At 38.7% G+C, this 21166-nt stretch overlaps 1 protein-coding gene across 1 annotated transcript in view; it reads left to right on the top strand.

The window, feature by feature from the left end:
* The window catches only part of XK (X-linked Kx blood group), a 53112-nt gene that overhangs the window by 9510 nt on the left and 22436 nt on the right, over positions 1-21166 (top strand). The gene's annotated exons all lie outside the window — the stretch shown is intronic.

Below are 21166 nucleotides of genomic sequence, written 5' to 3'. Positions count from 1 at the left end.
TGAAGTTCAAGGGAAGAGGAAGGAAAGAAACTGACTCTTGTTGGGAAAGCATAGAGTTCTGGAAGTTCACTGCAGTGACCATTTTGAAAAATACAACTTGCTGTAGGCTAAAAATACAGCTGCCAGAGGCCAGCCCTCTGTATTTTGCCTCTGTCTTTCAGTGGTAATTGTAAACCAGCTGAGACAGTTGGTTGTTAACAGCTTTTTGGTGGTAAATGATGGAGACAAGAACACTCTCCTGTCTTCTTGCAGTTCAAATAGTGTCTCAGCTTTTATTTATTTATTTATTTATTTATTTATTTATTTATTTATTTATTTATGTATTCAATCAATCAATCAATCCTCACCTGAGGATATTTTTCCATTGGTCTTTAGATAGAGTAGAAGGGAGGGAGGGAGAGAGAGAGAGAAACATCGATGTGAGAGAGACATATAGATTGGTTGCCTCCCACACAACCCCGACCAGGGCCGGGAATTGAACCTGTAACCCAAGTAGGTTCGTGCCCTTGACCTGGAATCAAAACCACTAACCTTCAGTTTGCAGGCCGACGCTCTAACTGCTGAGCCAAACAGGTCAGGGCAGTATCTCATTTTTTAAATGAACAGTTCTCTAACCCTTGGACTACTTTCACATTGACAAATTAAGGGAAGATTTTGTTTAAGCCAGATTGTAAAAAAAACAAACAACGAAAAGTAAAAAAAAAACCTCCACATGAATGGACACAGTGAAAAACCTTCATTTGAGGAGATAGCCCCTTTCAAACAATATTATGAGTATATGAAACTAGATATTCTGATAAGTTTTACTGTATAGATAAGCAAAAATTACTTAAAAGCCTTAAGTTGAAAAATACGTATTGAAGATAATACTGAAATTAGAATTTTAAAAATAAATCACTCTAATTAATTTCACTTCCCTTAGTATTATCCTCGTTCTGCCTATATTCCAAGCTGAATGATCAAATGTCTTAATTTATGGCTGGGTCACCGGGTATTTGCACGTCACAGTTGTCTACCTCATGCAGGTTACCTCAGAGTGACTATGATTCTTAAGATATATCAGGACCTTAAGCTGAGATCTTGAACCTTGGTGGATTAACATTTATGTGAAAATACCTTTCACAGCCACAAGTAGATAGTAGGTGCTCAAAAAGTACCACAGCATCTTTGCTCTCTAAGAACTTATAACTGGAATGGGTATTGAGCAAGGTGAGTCCTGTGTATGCCACTATACTCTTTTCCCAGTTCATTGTTTCTCCATGTTGCAGGCAAGTACACAAGGAGAGAGCAGATGTGGTTATAGTCTGTTTGATTTTTACAAGTAGACACAATCTTTTCTCAAGTTTTTGAAAATGAAGATTGTCTTAGAGTTCCGAAGCCAGCAAGTAACGGCCCATGGTTCCAATTGAACACTGTTGTTTTTGTATTTTTTTCAGTAAAATGAAACCTATCTTGTAAATGTTGGTGTCACAAAAAATATCTGTGAGATGCCCCCAAAAGACTTAGAAAAATATAAGCCCCCTGAGAGTTAAACAATAAATCAAATATATATGGATAAAGGAAATAGGCATGGTCTTCTTAAAAATTCAGATGGCTGCCATTTTTGCAGGTCTTGACTAACCCCAATCACCTCCTTAACATATCTGGAGAAGTAATTCCTCACCAGGAAGGAGAAGGGCAGTTATAATTGAAATATTGATAGTGTCCATCATGTGATTAGGGATGCATTTGTTGCAAGGGACAAACACTTGACTGCAGGGTTAAACACCCAGGGTTTATTTTGCTTATCTAACAAGAAATTGGAGGGAGGCAGTCTTTGCTGGCATTGTTTCAGCTGCTCACAATGGCAACGTTGATGTCCCTGAAGTTCCATTGGTCTTTTAGCCAGCAGTGCTTATCAGGGAGTTGTAGAATGCTAAGAGGTGGAAGAGATCTAAGAGGTCATGTCTGACTTTGCATTTAATGTAGAAACCTCATTTTTGGTGTCTCCAAAAGGTGATTTATCAGTCTCTGCTTGACTGTGTTTCGCAATGGAGCTCTCAGTTCTCAAAAGGCACTGTTCCATTGATAAAATGCTTGCCAGAATATTCTTCCTTATATAATAAGTTAAGTGGTACTTTTCCTTTTTTCCCAGAAGTGATATCAGGTCCAAGTGCTAGATACACTGCATTCAGGGGAAAAAAAAAAAAAACAAAACACTAAGCATTGACCAGATTTCTTTTTTCAGGATTTTACGAGTTATAAAGCAGCCCTACCACAATCAGATTCCTATATTCCCCACCCTCAGATTCTATAAGGAAATACCTGGGAACAAGAGGTGAGAGAATAGGGACTTCTATAACATACTATTCATGGTGAGAGGCCACTCCCTTCCCTCCCACAGGGCACCTAAAGTGGGGTTTCAAGATGAAAGGTACTGCCCAGCCAGTGTGGCTCAGTGGTTGAACATTGACCCGTGCACTAAGAGGTTGCAGGTTTGATTCCCAGTCAGGTTACATGCCCAGGTTGTAGGCCTGATCCCCAGTGGGGGGCATGCAGGAGGCAGCCAATCAATATTCTCTCTCATCAATGTTTCTATCTCTCTCTCCTCCCTTTCTCTCTCTCTCTCTCTCTCTCTCTCTAATATCAATAAAGAAAAAAATATGAAAGTTACTCATAACATGGGTAGCCAAGTCCTTCAGCCCCTGCCTTCTAAGCTGAGAACCCATAGGCTTACTCCTTCAGAGATAGCTTGTTATGTGTACTCTGGAGTTTAGGAGCACCCATGAGCATAGAGACTGAAGCCTGCTTCTTATTTGTAGATTTCTGAAGGAGGGAATTTTGAGGCAATAGCCTGGGGTGAGTAGTGATTGTATTGCCATATCCCTGGAACAGTGACAAGAAGTTGCCACTGTGTCAGCTAGCTCTTTTGAGTAACAGACTACCCAAGACTTAGTGGTTTAAACAATAAGCATTTATTGTTGTTCAGTAGTCTACAGGTCAATCGGGAAGTTCTGGTCTGGTGGGTCAGGCTATACTGATCTTGACTGAGCTTGCTTATTAGCCTGTGAGTCAGTTGGGAATGACTTGCCCAGGGCAGTTGCACTTGGCTCACTTCCATGTGGTCTCTACTCCTGAGCCTGTTAGCCTTGTGGTGGCAGGGCTCTGAGAAAGTCAAAGCATGCAGAGCTGCAGAGCCTTTGTGGGTGATCTAGTCTCAGACTGGGACACTGTCACTCTTTCACATTATTTCCACAGTTAATAGGAGGTTGGGGGATAAAACAACAAATCCCTTTCATGATAGTATTCCACCAAGTAGACCAAACTAAGTAGAGCATTTTCATTTATATTATATGGAAATCAGCCTCCTTTAATCTTCAGTCTGATGGTTATACTTGATTTTTCTCACTAAAGCAATATACAGATCTACTCCCTCTTACCATATGGGAGATCTCCAAATATTCACAACTATCCTGTGTCCTTTTTCTTTTCCATTCTCCAAATCCTTCAGTCATTTCTCTAATGACATGCTTTGAAGCCATCAAGGTCACTAGTTGAGATACAATCTGACTTGCCACTTTTTTTCTTAAAACATGACATTCATAATTATATGTGATTTTGCAGACTTATTTGGACAAGAGCTGTTAGCAGTGGGGTTATGTTTTCTTTTCTTTTCTTTTTTTGTTTTGCTTTAGTCTGAACTCTGATTTTATTTATGTGCCCAAATGTAGCTTTTGGAGGAGCTAAATCACACAGTGGTTTATATTAATGGATGGTTCAGTAAATTCTCCCAGTTCCTGTTTTATACTGAGAGCAGCTAAACCAAGATGAACCCACCCAGTACCTTTACAGTATATTTTAAAATACGAATGTAAAGGTAGGGTTTGATAATTTTTCTTTTTATAATTCCTTTTCTTGGATTCAAGCCCAGGGTCTCAGTCTGTTGAGATAATTTTGAATCATGATTCTCTTCTAAGTTTTGTCCCAGCTGTAATTTTATGTCTTCATCCAATAATTGGCAAAAAATATCAGGCTAGGATAGCTCAAACCCACAGCCCTGAGCACTCCTTGACAAATACCCTTTACCTTGAAAGGAAGTAGTGAAGAGTATGAGTACACATTGTTTATCTAGTTGCAAGTCTGACTGCACTCACATTAAATGACCAGTTCTCTGACTTGTCCACAAGGATACCATGAGAGAGCTTTTTTTTTCTGGAGGCTTTGCTGAAAACCACACACAATGTCTATAATACCCACTCACTAATGAACTGCAGATATTGTTTTTTGTACATTAATTTAAAATATTGGTATTGTAAAATATTAAAGCATGTAGACAAGAGTAGAGAATAATATAACAAACCATGTATGTATGTCTTTGCCTATTTTATCAAATATTCACATGACATGTTTGCTTAAGAATTATTTTTTTTTCTCTATAAGAAATAAAACAGAACTAGTACAGTTGGGATATCCTGTGTCCTTTTCTTATCATGATTTGAGAGTTTATTATTCTTATGCATGATTTATAACCTAACTACATATGCACTGTATCCATAAATATTATATATTGATTTTGTAGTTTTTTAAACATTTTTTAATTAATTAATTTATTTTTGTTACAGAAGTTTCTCCTTATTCCCCCCAGTAATTGCCCCCTCCCCACCCTATCCCCAGCTTTGTTGTCCATGTCCATTGCTCATGCATACATGTATATAAGTTCTGTGGTTTATCTGTCCCCAACCCCCTATCCTGGGGATTATCAGTCTGTACCCCACTTCCATGTCTCTGGGACTACTGCGTTCCTCAGACTGTTATGTTCATTAACCACAGCTTTTTTATACACTCATCTACTGATGGACATTTGGGCTGTTCCCAGATCTTAGCTATTGTAAATAGTGCTACTACGAACATGGGGGTACATATATTCTTTCTGATTGCTGTTTCAGGCTTCTTAGGGTATATTCCTAGAAGTGGGATCACTGGGTCAAATGGAAGTTGAATTTTTAATTTTTTGAGGTAACACCATATTGTTTTCCATAGTGGCTGCACCAGTCTGCATTCCCACCAGCAGTGTACTGGAGTCCCCTTTTCTCCACAACCTTGCCAACACTTGTTGTTTGATGATTTGATGATGGCGGCCATTCTGACAGGTGTGAGGTGATACCTCATTGTTGTTTTAATTTGCATCTTTCTGATGATTAGTGATGTTGAGCATTTCTTCAAATGTCTCTTAGCCATCTGTATGTCCTGTTTGGAGAGGTGTCTATTTAGGGCCTCTACCCATTTTTTAATTGGGTTCTTTGTCTTCCTTTTGTTGAGTTGTATGAGCACTCTATATATATTGGAAATTAACCCCTTATCTGATATATCATGGGCAGTTATGCTCTCCCATACACTGGGTTGCCTTTCCATTTTGGTGGTGGTATTTTTTGCTGTGCAGAAGCTTTTGAGTTTGATATAGTCCCATGTGTTCATTTTCTCCTTTGTTTCTGTTGCCTTAGGTGATATATCAGTGGAAATTCTGCTGCATATATGTCTGAAATTTTGTTGCCTACAGTCTCTTTTAGGATTTTTATGGATTCATGAGTCACATTTAAGTCTTTTATCCATTTTGAGTTTATTCTTGTGTATGGTGTAAGTTGATGGTCTAGTTTCATGTTTTTGCATGTAGCTGTCCAATTTTCCCAACACCATTTATTAAAGAAGCTGTATGCTCTTGCCACCTTTGTCAAATATTAATTGAGCATATTGCCTTGGGTCCATTTCTGGGTTCTCTGTCCTGTTCCACTGGTCTATATGCCTGTTCTTATGCCAGTACCAGGCTGTTTTGATTACAGTGGCTTTGTAGTATAACCTGATATCTGGAATGTGATCCCTCCAACTTTGTTCTTCTTTTTCAAGATTGCTGTAGCTATTCGAGGTCTTTTTTTGGTTCCATATGAAATTTTGAAGTATTTGTTCTAGTTCTGTGAAGTATTTCGTTGCTATATTGATGGGGATTGCATTGACTCTGTAGATTGCTTTGGGTAGTATGGACATTTTAATGATGTTAATTCTTCCAATCCATGAACAAGGTATGTGCTTCCACTTTTTTATATCTTCCTCTATTTCCTTTTTCAATGACCTGTAGTTTTCTGCGAATAGGTCCTTAATTTCTTTGGTTAAGTTTATTCCTAGGTATCTTAATTTTTTTTTGCTGTGAAAGTAAATGGGATTGTTTTTTTAGTTTCTCTTTCTGTGAGTTCATCATTGGTGTATAAGAATGCCATTGATTTCTTAACGTTAATTTTAATCCTGCTACTTTGCCAAATTCATCTATTAAGTCTAGTAAATTTTTGATGGAGTCTTTGGGGTTTTCTACATATAGTATCATGTCATCTGCGAATAATGAAAGTTTCACTTCCTCCTTCTCCATTTGGATCCCTTTTATTTTTTCTTCCTGTCTGATTGCTGTGGCTAAGACTTCCAGTACTATGTTAAATATGAGTGGCGAAAGTTGGCATGTTTGTCTTGTTCCTGTTCTTAAGTGAAATGCTTTTAGTTTTTGCCCATTGAGTATGATGTTGGCTGTAGGTCTTTCATATATAGCATTTATTATGTTGAGATTTGATCCCTCTATTCTCATATTGCTGAGCGTTTTTATCAGAAATGGGTTCTGGATTTTGTCGAATGCTTTTTCAGAATCTATTGATATGATCATATGATTTTTATCTTTCATTTTGTTTAAGTGGTGTATCACATTTATTGATTTGCAAATATTGTACCAGCTTGCATCCCTGGGATGAATCCCACTTGGTCATGGTGAATAATTTTTTTGATGTATTACTGGATTCCATTTGCTAGTATTTTGTTCAGGATTTTGGCATCTATGTTCATCAGGGGTATTGGTCTGTAGTTTTCTTTCTTTGTAGTGTCTTTTTCTGGTCTTGGAATTAGAATTATGCTGGCCTCATAAAACGAGTTTGGAAGTCTTCCTTCTTCTTGAATTTGAAATAGTTTTAGGAGAATGGATATTAGTTCTTTGAATGTTTGGTAAAATTCCCCGGTGAAGCCGTTCAGGCCTGGGCTTTTGTTTGATGGGAGAGTCTTGATTACCTCTTCAATTTCCTTAGTTGTTATTGGTCTGTTCAAGTTTTCTCTCTCTTCCCGGTTCAGTTTTGGGAGATTATGTGTTTCTACAGATTTGTCCATTTCGCTTAGATTGTCGAATTTGTTGCCGTATAATTGTTCATAATATTTGTTCACAATCCTTTATATTTCTGTGGTGTCAGTTATTATTTCTCCTCTTTCATTTCTGCTCTCTTTGCTTTGTGAGTCTAGCTAAGGGTCCATCAATCTTGTTTATCTTTTCAAAGAACCAGCTCTTTGTTTCATTGATCCTTTATATTGTTTTTTTGGTTTTTCATATTATTTTTTTCTGCTCTGATCTTTACTATTTCCTTCCTTCTACTTGCTCTGAGGTTTTCCTTTGTAGTTTTGCTTTGTAGTTCTTTAAGTTGTGAGGTTAGATAGTCTATTAGAAAGTTTTCTGGCTTCTTGAGGTAGGCCTGTAGTGCTATGAACTTCCCTCTCAGAACTGCTTTCACTACATCCCATAGGTTTTTTTGTTGTTGTGTGTTCATTTTCATTAGTTTCCAGGAAGTTTTTAATTTCTTCCTTGATTTCCATGGTAACCCATTTATTGTTCAATAACATACTATTTACCCTCCATGTTTTCAAATGTCTTTGCATGTTCTTTTTGCAATTGATTTCTAGTTGCATGCCATTGTGATCTGAGAAGATGCTTGATATGATTTCAATCTTCTTGAAATTGTAGCCCTGGCCAGTTTGGCTCAGCGGTTAGAGTGTCGGCCTGCGGTCCGGAGAGACCCGGGTTCGGTTCCCGCTAAGGGCACGTACTTCGGTTGCAGTTTGTCCCCGGCCCTGGTTGATCATGCGGGTGGCAGCCACTGGATGTGTCCCTTCACGTCGATGTTTCTCTTTCTCTCTCTCTTCCTCTCTCTCCCTCCCACTCTATCTGTACAAAAAATGGAAAAAATATCCTCGGGTGAGGATAAAAAAAAAAAAAAAAGAAATTGTAGAGACTTGCTTTGTGTCCTAACATGTGGTCTATCTTTGAGAATGTCCCATGTGCACTTGAGAAGAATGTGAATTCTGCGGTTTTGGGGTCTAATTCTTTGTAGATATCTATGAAATCCATTTCATCTAGTGTTTCATTTAGAGTCTGTGTTTCCTTGTTAAGTTTTTTGTCTAGAAGATCTATCCAGTGATGTTAGCAGGGTAATGAAGTCCCCTGCTATGATTGTATTGCTGTTGATTTGTTCATTGAAGTCCTCCAGAAGATTTTTAATATGTGTTGGTGCTTCTATATTGGGTGCATATATGTTTACCAAGGTTATATCTTCCTGTTGGATAGATCCTTTTAATATTAGGTAGTGGCCTTCTTTGTCTCTAGTATGGCCTTCATTTTGAAATCTACTTTATCAGATATGAGTACTGGTACCCCAGCTTTTTTTCCTTTCCGTTTGCTTGAAAGATTTTTGTTTCCGTCACTTCACTTTCAACCTATGTGAGTCTTTTGTTGTGAGGTGGGTCTCTTGTGAGCAACATGTATGTGATCCCTGGCCAGTTTGGCTCAGCGGTTGGAGCCTCGGCCTGCAGACCAGAGAGTCCCGTGTTTGGTTCCCACTAGGGGCACATACCAAAAAAATAAAATAAAATAAAATAAAATAAGTATATGTGAGTCATGTTTTCTTATCTAGTCAGGTAGTCTGTGTCTATTTATCAGAGCATTCAAACCATGCACCTTTAAGGTGATAACTGATATGTACTTATTTATTGCCATTTTTGTTTAGTGTGGTTCTATTTTTCTTCCTATTTCTTCTACTAATTACAGGAGTCCTTTTAGCATATTTTGCATTGCTGGTTTGGTGTTCATATATTCCATTACCAGTTTTTTTGTTTGTTTTCTTTTTGTTTTTGTCTGGAAAGCTCTTTATTTGACCTTCTATTTTGAATGATAGGGTTGCTGCATAGAGTAGTCCTGGATTCACATCCTTGTTTTTCATGACCTTGATTACTTCATGCCACTCCCTTCTGGCCTGTAGTGTTTCTGTTGAGAAGTCAGCTGAGAGCCTTATGGGGTTTCTTTTGTAGGTAACCTGTTGCTTATCTCTTGCTGCCTTTAGGATTCTCTCTTTGTCTTTAATTTTTGGCATTTTAATTACTATGTGTCTTTGTGTGGGCCTGTTTGGGTTCTTCTTACTTGGGGCTCTCCGTGCTTCTTTTTTTTTTTTTTATCCTTACCCAAGGACATTTTTTGATATTTTGTTCAGATTGAGTGGGAGGAAGAGAGAGAGAGAGAAAGATCGACGTGTAAGGGACACATCGAGTGGTTGCCACCCACACTATCCAACCAGGGCCGGGGACAACTTGCAACCGAGGTACGTGCCCTTAGCGGGAACTGAACCCAGGTTTCTCCACACTGCAGGACAACACTCTAACCACTGAGTAAACTGGCCATGGCTCTTTGTGCCTCTTCAACTTGAATGCCGTCTTCCTTCACCAAGTTAGGAAAGTTTTCTGTCACTGTTTCTTCAAATATATTCTCTAACCCTTGCCCATTTTCTTCTTTTTCGGGGGCTCCTATGATGCTAATGTTATTACATTTCCAGTTTTCCCACAGTTCTCTTAAGCTGTCTTCCTGTTTTTTAATTGTTTGTCCTTTTGGTTTTCTGATTGGTTGATTTTTTTCTACCCTGTCTTCTAATTCACTGATCCGGTCCTCAGCTTCCTCTACTCTGCTGGTTAGTCCTTCCAATGTGTTCTTAATTTCTGGTATGTCATTCTTTATTTCCACTTGGTTGTTTTTCAGTGTTTCTATATCTTTATTCATGGTGCTGATGTCCTGACTCATGCTGTTGAGCTTCCTCAAGATCATGGCTCTGAACTCTACCTCTGATAATTTGCTTAACTGCATTTCATTGATCTCATCTTTGATAGAGTTCTCTTGTTCTTTCATTTGGGATTTGTTTCTTTGCTTCACCATTTTGACTATCTCAGTGAGTTTTGGAGCCTGCCGAATTTTCCCTGTGGGTGTTCGTGTTCTGCTGTTTGTGGCTCCCTCTCCTGGGTTTGGGTGAGCCTAGGTGGGCCCATGTTGAACACCACTGTCAAGTCTTACTTTCCTGGGTAGATTTGCAAGCCCAGGACAGGTTCAGTTATCCTCTAGGTTTTTCCTGGTGGCTAGTAGTCCCAGTTACTCAGTGCCTTGGAATGTAGCCCTGGTGTTCTGCATAAGAGGATTCCCAGAGGTTGGGAAAGATGCGGTTATTAATGATCCTCAATTTGCTTTTTTTTTGCCTCACCTGGGAAAGAGGCTGAATCTCTGGGGAGGGGGTTGCTGCTGCTTTTCCCCACACCTTGGGGAAGGAGCATCCTGGCCACCATCCTTTGTGGTCCCAACTCAGCAAAAACTCTGAGTGTCCTCTAAATCCCAGTTGTCCCCACAGAGTTCTAGCGCAGTCTGCCTTCCCTCTGCAGTAGCCCCCAGGTGAGTGGCTGTGGCTATTTTAGTGCTCTGTCCTGGCTCTCTGAGCTGTGGAGCAGGCTTGGTTTTTATTTCCCAAGCATGCTGCTCACAGCTAAGACTGCTGCTGTCCCTGGGCTCCCAGCCTGCCACCCTCTCACGCCTCCGCAGATCCTACCAATGTCCCTGGTTATATGATCCTGTCCTGCTGCTTTTCTGTTGCTTTTTTCCGAGGATTTGTCTTTATTTTAGTTGGTCCTGGGAGTTAGTCTTCATAGCTTCTATTCACTCCACCTCCGTTTTCACATCCCCTTAGCCTATCTTGTGCCCAGCTGGGTCGCACAGGCTTTTCTGGTGCCCCCGCACCCTGCAGTCCCATGGGTAACTGGATCACACAGTCCCTTTGGGGACCTGGCTCTATGCCTATGTTATGGGCTGTTTGGTGGCACAGGCCTCTCTGGTGCTTCACCACCCTGCAGGTCCCATGGGTAATTGGATGGCACAGTCCCTACTGGTTCGCAGAGGACTCTGGTGCTTCAGCACCCCACAGGTCTCAGGGGTAGTTAGATGGCACAGTCCATGCTGGGTTGCACAAGCCTCTCTGGTGCTTCAGCACCCCGCAGTTCCTGGGGGTAACTGGATCGCACAGTCCCTGCTGGGTAGCACAGGCCTCTCTGGTGCCCCAGCACCCTGCAGGTCCTGAGGGTGGGCAACTGGATAGCACCAAACTCTCGGGCTCTGGCTTCCCTCTGCTCTTGTGAGCTACTGGATTGCACATGCCTCTGTGGAGCCCCAGGTCCTGCCACTGGTGGCTGGGGAGTGCTGCTGCCCTGTGGGGCTCACTCTTGCTCAGCTTTTGCTGTAGTTTTTGGGGATGGGTCTCAGCTGCTGGTCTGTGCTTCTGTTGCCTGGGGATGGATGTCTTCTTCCCAGCCTATGTTGCTGGGGGTAATCTGGACTCTGATTGGGCTGCTACTATGAGGGATGGTGCTGGGCTCCGAGCTGTCCGTGGCTTCCGCGATGGCACTTTGAGAGCTCCACTACTGTGCACTGGTCTGTGTTGACACAGAGTGTCCACTGGTCCGATGGTGCCAGGTGCCCTGGTGGGCTCAGGTGACTGTGCCCTAGCTGCTCCCACTACCTCCTCCCAGGGAAGACCAGGGATCTTCCAAAATGGTGGGACCTCCCTGAGGCGCAGGGAGAAGCTTCCTGAAGGGCCGCTTACCAAGGTAGCCAGCTGCTCCTGTCCACAGCACAGGAACCTTCTGCTCCGTGGCTCTGTACTGCAGGAGCTTGGTCATCCATCTTCATGTCCACTTACACTCTCACACACTCGCTCGCTCTCTCACACACTCACCCCCCCTCCAGTCCTTCCCGCCGCCATCTTCCTAATCTAGGTCTTTAAACTTTATCATACTGCAAATACCATTCTGAAATTTGTATTTTTTTGCTCAACATAATATTTTGAGAAGTCTGGATGCTGATGAATGTAAGTGCTAGTTCATTCATTTTTGTGGCTTAAAAGTGTTCCATTGCAGCCAACAATTTTCTGCAATGGAACACATAGTAAATATTTTTTATTTTTAGTTTGCAGGCCCTCTATGGTCTGTGTCATGTTGTCCTTTGGTTTCATTTATTTTTACAACCCTTTAAAATGTAATAAACATTCTTAGCTCTTAGGCTATATAAAACTTGGACTTAATTTGATTCTAACACTATTTCTCTATTCTCCTTTTGATTTATGTGACTTCCTAGGTCTAAGTTTTTTGTTTTCTTTTGTTGTGTTTTTTGTTTTTATTTATATATATATATATATATATATATATATATATATATATATATATATATATATCAGGAGTGACAATGATTGTCTTGCCTACCTCATTTAGGAGCGTAGGAAGATAAAGCAGATAATGGGTATGAAAGTGCTTTGAAATGTTTAAAATAAAAAAGCTGTTTTATTCCTTCCTTCTCCTCTCACTTCCCTTTCCTTTCCTTTCTTTTTCACTCCCACCTTTCTTTTTGCTGTCCTAAGTAGGCTCTGAATTTAATTTGGATGAAGAGATATGGGGACTCATTGAGAAATCTCGGTGGCCAGAGATACATGGGAAGACATTGTTGGGCAGCTGGAATTGAGGAAGCCACAGCTCTGGGGCATCAGTGGCTGGGAACTTCAGGAGGAAGTCTCAGTCTAGGCAGCCTCTTAGCTGGAACACAGATATTCCTTGGTTTAAATATTCTGAGACCGAGATCATAAGCTTGGGCTGATGGCCTGTTTCGCTCCCCAAAAGCTGTGTGACGAAGCTGACCTCACACACTTTTTGTCTTTTCATCTATAAACTGCATCTGTCAACACAGGTTTGACAGGATTGTTGTGAAAATTAAAACGAGATAAGCTGAAAACATGGCATGTGGTGCAGGTTCTTAGGGAAATACTCACTATAGGTTAATTTACTGTGTTATTAATTGTTTACTTATGGAAGGTCCCCTTTTAGGATCACTGTACTAGAGAACAATGCTGAATGGGGTATGTGCCTACTTTTATTTATTTATTTTTGTATAGCATTGGTAACTTTAATGGATTGTAATAAAATCTGTAACTTTACAGAAGGCAGTTAAAGCTAGCATATAGTCCATGTTTTGACTCCTTCTGTAGTCTTGAAGCAAAGCAGTGATGAATTAATTTTTCATAGTGGAAATATTTTGCTAATCAATTTAATTCCTTTAATAGATAGATGGCTATTCAGATTTTTAATGTCATCTTGTGCCAGTTTGGGTAAGTTGTGTTTTTCCAGCAATTTGTCCATTTCACCTAAGTTACTGAATTTATTGGCAAATGTTAATAATATTCTCTTCTTATACATTGAATGTATATAGGACTGTAGTGATATTCCCTCATTTCTGATATTGGTAATTCATATTCTTTTTGTTTTTTTTCATGATCAGTCCAGCCAAGAGTTTATTAGTTTTGTTTACCTTTTCAGGGAACCAAGTCTTTTATGTCTACTTTTAAAATTATGCCAAAATAGGTACTTTGAGAAAATATGAATAAATAATAGCATTCTTCATACATTATTGCAAACACCTTTTTTAAATTTTTTAATTGATTTTAGAGAGAGGAAGGGAGAGGGAGACAGATAGAAACATTGATGAGAGAGAACATTGATTGGCCACCTCCTACATGCCCCCACTGGGGATCGGGCCCACATCCTAGGCATATACCCTGACCAGGAATCGAACTGGTGACCTCTTGGTGCGTGGGTCGATGCTCAACCACTGATCCACACCAACCAGGCATCAAACACCTTTTCTAAAATTTATTTTTTTAATTGATATTTTAGAGAGAGAGGAAGGGAGAGGGAGAGAGAGATAGAACCATCGATGAGAGAGAACATCAACTGGCCGCCTCCTGCATGCCCCTCACTGGGAACTGGGCCCACAACCTGGTCATGTGTCCTGACTGGAATCGAACTAGTGACCTCTTGGTGCATGGGTTGATGCTCAACCACTGAACTACACTGATCAGGCACAGACACCTTTTTTTTAATGCCTTTAGCACATGTGTAATAGGACCTAGCCTGGTAATAGGCATTTGGACATACTAAAGACTATTTTCAAAATTGAATCCACATTTTTATTTCTCAGAGAATTGAATTGAATCCACATTTTTATTTCTCAGAGATTTTATACTCAATCTTTCCTCATTTGCTGCAGTCAGATATCGGTCAGATTGCCGAGTAGGGGAATGAAAGAAAGGTTGGCTAAGTTCTGGAGATTTGCAGATGAGCAAAGGAGACATGTGGAAAGTGTCAAACTGGCTGACAAAGCTATGTTATAATATGGATAATAATTGTTGGTGTTACTGGCCTTTTTAATTTTTATTATTAAGGCTGATTCTGCAGTTTTTCAGAATGTAGGAGACTGAGAAAGAAGATTGAGAGAATCCTTATATTTCCAGAAATAATTAGGTTTTGTTTTTTTATTGGTTAATTTGAAAGAGAAAGACACACAGAGAGAGAAACAGAGAAACATGGCTTTGTTGTTCCATTTATTTGTGCATTCATTGTTGTTTCTTGTATGTATCCTGACCAGGGATTGAATCTGCAACCTTAGCATATTTGAACAACACTCTAACCAACTGAGCTAGCCGGCCAGGCCCAGAAATAAAGTAGTTTTTAATACTTGCTTCAGATTGGAAGTTATTTCTGGTATTTTAAATTGTGCCTCAAGAGAACTAAAAGTAATTTGGACTCACTGGATAGAACGAAATTGAATTTTCTGTAGGGAAAATAATATTAAATATAAATTCAAAGCATCTTAAAACAAGGTTATTACAGTGGTATATATTCACTATGTTTAGGAAAAAGTAAAAATAAAATCATGACTTAGGACTTCCAAGAATTGACTACTTAGAATTGAATTTAAGGACATGCAGTTGTTATCATCTGCTTCTTTTAACATTTTCCCAGTTCATCTTGTATGTATGTTCCAGGATCCAAACGTCAAGGTTAATTAAAGGAAGTGTGTGTGTGTGTGTGTGTGTGTGTGTGTGTGTGTGTAGTGATGACTATCTAGAAAGAATCTAGAAAAGTTGCTAATTATTTTATTTCAAAGTTTTATTCATTTTTAAACCTTATGGAAGTGCATTTGAATTATTTTAATTAACTGATTTCTTCTCTTTCAAAGTAAGAATGACTGGCAGAACAAATGTGTCAACTGTGCCATGAAACTCATTCAGTTAGTATAAAAGGAATGGATATTTCTGGGCATTTGATTTTCTTGTAAACATGGATCATACAGAAATATATTTTGCTTGTGTATTTTTCAGCCTTACATTTTATTTTTTATCTTTCTGCCTTTCTTTGGGGAAGATCTCATACATATTAGAAACATTCTTCAAAGATTGAGGATGGTGGGTCATTTGGAACATGTTTGTAGCATATGATTTGGTAAATGAAGAAGATATGTAAACACTAGCTTAAATACAGTGTGTTTTATTTAATAATAAATCCTTGTTATCATTTAACTTATTCAACAAATATCTATTGAACACCCACTATGTGTCAGGCACTGTACCTGGTGCCAGGCATCAGTGAATAAAACAAAACTTGTTTTTGTTGAACTTTGATTTTATTAGGGGTATGAGCCTGACAAATTTCTCTTTTACAGTAAAGTAGAACATGGGTTAATCAGATAATTTGGTTAAATATGAGATAATTGAAGTTTGTGGTTATTTTAGTTACTCAAATTTTACTTGCACATGTCCAAACTCATCGAATTGTACACATTAAATATTTGCAGTTCCTTGAATATAAATTATACCTCAATAAAGCTGTAAAAATTACAGTAAAATGTTTTCTACTTACCCTAAGGTTGATTTAGGTATATTGTATTGGTTTTGCTTTAATATAGAAGTTTCTCAAACCTCTGCTCCATGTTACATGTCTGTGATTTGGTCCCACACTGCTTTCATCAATCTACATATAGATGAGTTTATTTGACTATTGAAAATCCAAGAAAGGAGTGATTTTATATATGTATAAAATATTGTTCTTCACCAAAGATAATTTTTAGCTATACTCAGTATAGCATAAATCGCTGCTAAACTATAGCAATCTAAATAATAGTCTGTATATGATTGTGTAATGGGTATATATCATTGTGCAAGACAATATGAATTCTGTAACACTTGTAACACTTGAGGATGTGTCATATCTACTCCTCCTCAGTTGAGCTCACCTCCAGAGGCACTGCGGGGGTGGGGGGGGGCACTGCTTCTATATACCACCAAGACTTTTCAATCGGGCTTAGCTTTTGCCTGGGTGTAGGCTTTAATTTTTTTTTCTGGAATCTGTGTCTATAGCCAGTTGAAATTACTTAATGCTACTCAGTGGAAAGACACACACCACCCCCCCTCCCCACATAAGAGTGTATTGTCAAGAACTTGCTTGGGTTCCCTGGAGCATGGCAATGCTGCTTATATAGCTTCTCAAGTTTCCTTCTAGAGCCTGTGTTTGAAAGAAAACAAAAGAATCCATCATAGGACCTTCTGATTCCTCACCCATCTCTGTAAAGTAAATAGGTCTTGGTAGTGCAGCTTAGAATTGGGGGCACTGAGCAGTTATAATTATACACAGAAGGAGAACTGATGTCTTATTTGCAAGACCTAAGCCATTTATTTATTCATTTTTAAATTATTTATATCCTACCTATTTCTAAAAAGTTTTCCAGTTGTTTACATTCGTAAACAGATGTACAGCAAGATCATTCATTAAATAAGAACAGAATAAAGCATTTGAAAAGAGGAAAGTGAAGGTAGTTTTGGGGAAAAATTACACTGAGAATTATTATGGCAATTGAAAGACAAGTGGAGGTAAGGATGTGTGTGCAAATATTTATGAGTGTCTACGGTTAAAGTGTTGGCAAAGGCAGAAAATGCAAGAGGTTATTTTAGTTGTAGAGGGTCAGGTGGTCATGCCTGATTATTTACAGAGTTCACTGTATATTAGTAACTATGTTTTAAGACAGTTTGCCATTCCTTGCCATAGTTGAGACTCTGCAGCAGAATACAGAACTTTGTCTTGGTATTTCAAGTAGTCCCACTACCATTGCACTGTTAGATAACCTGACAGAGGGTCCCCACACATGGGTCAGTACTGACTTCCTTTGTCTGACTAAGGAGAGCAATGGTTTTCTTCTTTCTAGCTCAACTCACTGATGCCTCTTTTCTCTGCCTGAGATGGGATAAGGAAGTTGGTAGGGTAGATAGAGGAGCTTGCCCCACTTCTTTCTGATCATTGGTTATGCCTTGGGAGGACATTACCAGAAACCAGTTTAGTAAGGCTTACCCATTCCTAGGTGCCTAGACAGCATACTTTTGAGAAGTCTTTGTATATAGAATACTCATGTAATAGAAAATATATATGAAATTTTGCCTCAGTGGGAACAAAGAAGAATTGGACAACTCTCCAATTTAACTCTGGGGAGATTATCCAGACTCCTTGAGGCCCTGGGCAATTTCAAGTGTGGCTGACTGCTGCTTCTTGCATCCTATTGATAAAAGAAATTTAAAAGTGCGGCTACAACCACTGCTAGGGAAAAGTCCTCATTATATTTATGTAGACAGAATTGCCTACTAGTTACAACTAGTTAAGATTCTAGAGCAAAACTGCTTAGATTTGAATTCCAGCTTTGCCAGTGGAGTGATTTCTACAAAGTTATTTAACATCTTTGTATCTCTGTTTTCTCATCTGTATAATGAGACTAATAACAGTATCTACTTTATAGAATTGTTATAATTAAGCATTTAGCACCTGTAAAGTGCTTATAATAGTCCCTGGCATGAAGTAATTTTTTTAGCATAAGTGAGATGAACCAGAAGAGATTTTGTCACCCAGTTTCCTTAGGCAAGTAATCAAAATATGTGTGGAGAAAAATAGCAAAATAATCCAGGATCACTGGGGATTGTAGAATAACCAGTAAAAATCATATCGCGTGTGCTCATTATATTTGTCCTGAAAATTCTGAGTACTAAAATATATAAACATGTATTGAAAGGAAAGTACTCAAGTTCTGACAGAAAATCTGGTAAACTGGCAGATATTCAAGAGAGATTTTGGTGACCATAAGATCTTAGTCACTAGAACTTATGATGTATTTTACAGTATTAGGGTGCCATTCTGGTAACATCTGTAGAACCAGTATTGCTATAGTGATCTAAGTAGGGGTTTATACTATGTTTGTTTCCTACTTGGCATTTTGCCAGGGTAGTGAAGTAAACTATTTCTGAAACAACCTCATTACAATAATGGAAGAGTAGTCCTTTGTGCTAAAAAATTCAATGAAACAAACATTTATTGAGTGCCTAGTAAGTATAGTAGTAGTATACCTAGATGTTTTAAAATAAACATTTTTATTAAAGTGTGAAATGTATACAGAAAACTATACTCATCATACAGATGAAGCTTGATGAATTATCACAAAGTGAACATACCGATGTAGCCCTCTACCCACGTCAAGAAACAGAAGAGTACCTACACTACTAGAAGCCTCCCCTGCACTCCTTCTCAATCACTTTACCAGCCTCCCTTCCCAAAGAGTAACTACTAAGCAGAAAGCAGACTTCTTGTATCACTTCTGTTTTTCATATTTTATATAAATGGAATCAGAAATCTAACTTCTTTTATTCAACTTTGTATTTGTGAGAGCTATCCATGCTGTGGCTTGTAGAAGTTTGTTCTTTAGCATTGCTGGGCAGTATTCCATTTTATGAATATACCACAATGAACTGATACCATTTTTCTTGATTAATATTTAGGTTATTTTCAGCTGGGGATTATTAAAAATAATGCTGCTGAAAATATCCTTGTACACACCTTTTAGCATACACATTTATGTAGTTCTGTTACATCTATAGACATACCTTGAAGATATTGCAGGTTCTATTCCAGACCACCACTACAAAATGAATATCATAGTAAAATGAGTCACAAGGATTTTTTTGGTTTCCCAGTGCATATAAAAGTTATGTTTACACTATACGGTAGTCTATTAAGTGTGCAATAACATTATGTCTAAGAAGTGTACATCCTTAATTTAAAACTACGTTATTGCTAAAAAATGCCAACCATCATCTGAGACTGTTGGAAAAAATAGTGCCGATAGACTTGTTTGATGCAGGGTTGCCACAAACCTTCAATTTGTAAAAATGCAATACCTGCAAAGCGTAATAAAGAGAAGCACAATAAATAAGGTATGCCTGTACTCAGGAATAGAATTACTGGGCCAGAGGGAATGCCTATGTTAAGCTTTAATAGAAACTGCAAAAATGGTTTTACCACTTTACATGCCCACAAGCAGTGTATAACAGTTCCAATTGCTCCACATCCTTTCCAACACTTGTCTTTACTTTTAGTAATGAAATGGATGTGCAGTAGTGTCTCGTTTTTGTTTGAATTTGCATTTCCTGGTGAGTAATGAGCTTGAATTCTTTTTCATGTTTTCAGTGGCCATTTTGGTGTGTGTGTGTGTAGTGACTATTCAAATATTTTTGCCCATTATAAAAATTGAGTTGTATTTATTCTTTTGGTCCTTATTCATACCTTTCTGTATCTCCATGCTTCCATGGGGGATCATTTTTGTTGGACCTGAAATACTACCTTTAGTACTTTTTTTAGAACAGGTGTGCTGGTGACAAATCCCCTAATTTTTGTTTTGTCATAAAATGTCTTACTTTCATCTTTGGGTATGGAAATTTATGTTAGAGGTCATTTTCTTCCCACTTTGAGGTATCATTCCTTTGTCTTCTGGATTTTATTATTTCTGTCGAGATGTCCTTATTATTGTTGCTCCTTTGAAGATAATTTTTTTTTTTTAAATCCTCACCCGAGGACATTTTTTTTCCATTTTTTGTTCAGATAGAGTGGGAGGGAGAGAGAGAGAGAGAAACATCGATGCGAAAGGGACACATCGAGTGGCTGCCACCCGCACGACCCAACCAGGGCTGGGGACAAACTGCAACCGAGGCACATGCCCTTAGCGGGAACCGAACCCGGGCCTCTCTGGACCGCAGTCCGATGCTCTAACCGCTGAGCCAAACCAGCCAGGGCTGAAGATAATTTTTGTTTGTTCGTTTGTTTTAAGAAATGAGAACATATAACTGCTTTCAAGGTTTTTACTTTGACTTTGGTGCTCAGCAATTTTAACATGATAGGCTTAGTTGTAATTTTCTTCATATTTATCCTATTTGGGGTTTAGTTTGATATTCTAACAGTTTGGGAAAATTCTTAGCCTTTATCACTTTAAATATTGCTTCTGACCTATTCTTTTTCTTCAGTGGGTCTCTGTCTCTGACATTTTTACTTTCCCATAAGTCTCATGCTTTTTGTTTCTCCTTTTTCTTCTGACTTGCCTTCTACTTAAGTAGTAATTATCTTTATAGCTATTTCTAATCTATTAAACCCATCTGTTGATTTCTTAATTCTACTTATTGTATTTTTCAGTTCTACAATTTTCATTTGAGTTTTAAAAAATAGTTTTCAGTCTATGATAAATTGTCTATCTTGATATATAATTTTCTGAACATATTCATTACATATATATTTATTTTTTTATTTTTTTAAATCCTCACCCGAAGATATTTTTCCATCTATCTTCAGACAGAGTGGGAGGGAGGGAGGGAGAGAGAGAGGGAGGGAGGGAGAGAGAGAGAAAGAGAGAGAGAGAGAGAGAGAAAGAGAGAGAAAGACATTGATGTGAGAGAGACACATCAATTGGCTGCCTCCTGTACGACCCCGATCAGGGCTGGGGACCACACTGCAACCGAGGTATGTGCCCTTGACTGGAATCGAACCCACGACTCTTTGGTCTGTAGGCCAGTGCTCTAACTACTGAGCCAAACTGGCCAGAGCTAATTACAGATATTTTAAAGTCCATCACATAATTCCAATATCTCCTATGGGTGTTTTTATTATGTATTTTTATGCTTGGATTTTTCTCTCTCTCTCTTTTTTTTTTTTTTTGTCATGCCATGTTAGTTTAAATAAAATGTCAGATATTTGTATTAAAAATAGAAATAATTTGCCCTGGCCAGTATGTCTCAGTTGGTTGGGCATCATCCTGTACACGTGCACCAAAAGGTTGTCTGTTTAGTTCCCGATC

The sequence above is a fragment of the Molossus molossus genome, unplaced genomic scaffold (genome assembly GCF_014108415.1).
Source record: "Molossus molossus isolate mMolMol1 unplaced genomic scaffold, mMolMol1.p scaffold_m16_p_2, whole genome shotgun sequence".
Taxonomy (NCBI): domain Eukaryota; kingdom Metazoa; phylum Chordata; class Mammalia; order Chiroptera; family Molossidae; genus Molossus; species Molossus molossus.
Note: the sequence above shows the minus strand (reverse complement) of the source record. Positions and strands in the feature narration are given on the sequence as shown.